The following is a 3161-nucleotide window of genomic DNA, read 5'->3' on the forward strand; positions in this document are numbered from 1 at the left end:
AGGGGAGTCGGACTGATGCGCATGTGCAGAAGCGTCGGACTGATGCGCAGGCGCAGAGGAGTGGTATTGATGCGCAGCAGCAGAAGAATCGGACTGATGCGCATGCGCAGAGGCATCGGACTGATACCCATGAGCAGAAGAATCGGACTGACTGACGAAAAACGGTGTGATACCAAATCCGGGCAGTTTTTGCTCTACGAACCGCAGGCGACCTGAAAAATGCGAAAAACGGAAAAAATTGATTTTAGAAAATTCCCGGACCCCTAGCAAAATCGGAAATCGTCTCACGAATCCAATGGCGCCGGCAAAATTGTTCTAGCTATGAAATTTCCAAAGATATGGGCGACAAACGGTGTGATCCCAAATCCGTGCCCGTTTTGCTCTAGGAGGTCCAGGAGCCGTGAAAAACGCGAAAAACGAAAAAATCGACTTTTGAAAATTCCCGGACCCCTAGAAAAATCGGAAATCGTCTCACGAATCCAATGGCGCCAGCCAAATTGTCCTAGCTATGATATTTACAAAGATATGGGCGAAAAACGGTGTGAGCCCAAATCCGGGCCCGTTTTGCTCTAGGAGGGCCAGGAGCAGAGAAAAACGCGAAAAACTAAAAAAATCGACTTTAGAAAATTCCTGGAGCCGTAGAAAAATCGGGAATCGACTCACGAATGCAATGGCGCTAGCCAAATTGTCCTAGCTATGATATTTCCAAAAATTTGGGCGAAAAACGGTATGAGTCCAAATCCGGGCCCGTTTTGCTCTAGGAGGCCCAGGAGCCGAGAAAAACGCGAAAAACTAAAAAAATCGATTTTAGAAAATTCCCGGACCCCTAGAAAAATCGGAAATCGTCTCACGAATCCAATGGCGCCAGCCAAATTGTCCTAGCTATGATATTTCCAAAGATATCGACGGAAAACGGTGTGATCCCAAATCCGGGCCTTTTTTGCTCTAGGAGGTCCAGGAGCCGAGAAAAACGCGAAAAACGAAAAAATCGACTTTTGAAAATTCCCGGACCCCTAGAAAAATCGGAAATCGTCTCACGAATCCAATGGCGCCAGCCAAACTGTCCTAGCTATGATATTTACAAAGATATGGGCGAAAAACGGTACGAGCCCAAATCCGGGCCCGTTTTGCTCTAGGAGGCCCAGGAGCCGAGAAAAACGCGAAAAACTAAAAAAATCGATTTTAGAAAATTCCCGGACCCCTAGAAAAATCGGAAATCGTCTCACGAATCCAATGGCGCCGGCAAAATTGTTCTAGCTATGAAATTTCCAAAGATATGGGCGACAAACGGTGTGATCCCAAATCCGTGCCCGTTTTGCTCTAGGAGGTCCAGGAGCCGAGAAAAACGCGAAAAACGAAAAAATCGACTTTTGAAAATTCCCGGACCCCTAGAAAAATCGGAAATCGTCTCACGAATCCAATGGCGCCAGCCAAATTGTCCTAGCTATGATATTTCCAAAGATATCGACGGAAAACGGTGTGATCCCAAATCCGGGCCTTTTTTGCTCTAGGAGCCATAGGAGTTGGACTGATGTGCAGGCGGAGAGCAATCGGACTGATGTGCAGAAGCAGGAGGATCGGACTGTCTGACGAAAAACGGTGTGATCCCAAATCTAGGCCCTTTTTGCTCCAGGAGCCATAGGAATTGGACTGCTGTGCAGGCGGAGAGCAATCGAGCTGATGCGCATGCGCAGAAGAGTCGGACTGATGCGCAGGCGCAGGGGAGTCGGACTGATGCGCATGCGCAGAGGAATCGGACTGATGTGCAGGAGCAGGAGGGTCGGACTGACGCGCATGCGCAGAAGAATCCGACTGATGCGCAGTCGCAGGAAAATCGCACTGATGCGCATGCGCAGAAGAGTCGGACTGATGCGCAGGCGCAGGGGAGTCGGACTGATGCTCATGCGCAGAAGAATCGGACTGATGCGCAGGAGCAGAAGAATCGGAGTGCTGCGCAGGCACAGGGGAGTCGGACTGATGCGCATGTGCAGAAGCGTCGGACTGATGCGCAGGCGCAGAGGAGTGGTATTGATGCGCAGCAGCAGAAGAATCGGACTGATGCGCATGCGCAGAGGCATCGGACTGATACCCATGAGCAGAAGAATCGGACTGACTGACGAAAAACGGTGTGATACCAAATCCGGGCAGTTTTTGCTCTACGAACCGCAGGCGACCTGAAAAATGCGAAAAACGAAAAAAATTGATTTTAGAAAATTCCCGCACCCCTAGCAAAATCGGAAATCGTCTCACGAATCCAATGGCGCCGGCAAAATTGTTCTAGCTATGAAATTTCCAAAGATATGGGCGACAAACGGTGTGATCCCAAATCCGTGCCCGTTTTGCTCTAGGAGGTCCAGGAGCCGAGAAAAACGCGAAAAACGAAAAAATCGACTTTTGAAAATTCCCGGACCCCTAGAAAAATCGGAAATCGTCCACATTTTTATCAACAAGACGGGAAGTTTATATAGCGTTCCACATTTCTTGTGACGTCAAAGGAAATCGTTGGATAGGATTTTGGATGAGGTAGGAAGGGGAACAGGATAATTCTCCATAATTTTGCAAGAAAAATTACTGAAAAAATGGATAGTCCAGACCGGGATTTGAACCCGGGACCTTCCGATTATGCACCGGATGCTCTCCCAACTGAGCTATCCGGCTCCTAGCCATTCCTTCTATTCACTTTTCTTGCCTATATGGAGCACCGCCGTCCTTCATTCGGCAATCATTTTTATCAACAAGACGGGAAGTCCTAGAAAAATCGGAAATCGTCTCACGAATCCAATGGCGCCAGCCAAATTGTCCTAGCTATGATATTTACAAAGATATGGGCGAAAAACGGTACGAGCCCAAATCCGGGCCCGTTTTGCTCTAGGAGGGCCAGGAGCAGAGAAAAACGCGAAAAACTAAAAAAATCGACTTTAGAAAATTCCTGGAGCCGTAGAAAAATCGGGAATCGACTCACGAATGCAATGGCGCCAGCCAAATTGTCCTAGCTATGATATTTCCAAAGATATGGGCGAAAAACGGTACGAGCCCAAATCCGGGCCCGTTTAGCTCTAGGAGGCCCAGGAGCCGAGAAAAACGCGAAAAACTAAAAAAATCGATTTTAGAAAATTCCCGGACCCCTAGAAAAATCGGAAATCGTCTCACGAATCCAATGG

The 3161-nt window shown here is 48.3% G+C and overlaps 1 non-coding gene across 1 annotated transcript; it reads right to left on the reverse strand.

Moving 5' to 3' along the window:
• Positions 1-2584: 2584 nt before the first annotated feature.
• On the reverse strand, positions 2585-2658 carry Trnam-cau (transfer RNA methionine (anticodon CAU)). Its single transcript has one exon. It is a non-coding gene; the product is annotated as a tRNA-Met (tRNA).
• Positions 2659-3161: the final 503 nt, after the last annotated feature.

Source organism: Diachasmimorpha longicaudata, chromosome 4 (assembly GCF_034640455.1).
Source record: "Diachasmimorpha longicaudata isolate KC_UGA_2023 chromosome 4, iyDiaLong2, whole genome shotgun sequence".
NCBI lineage: Eukaryota > Metazoa > Arthropoda > Insecta > Hymenoptera > Braconidae > Diachasmimorpha > Diachasmimorpha longicaudata.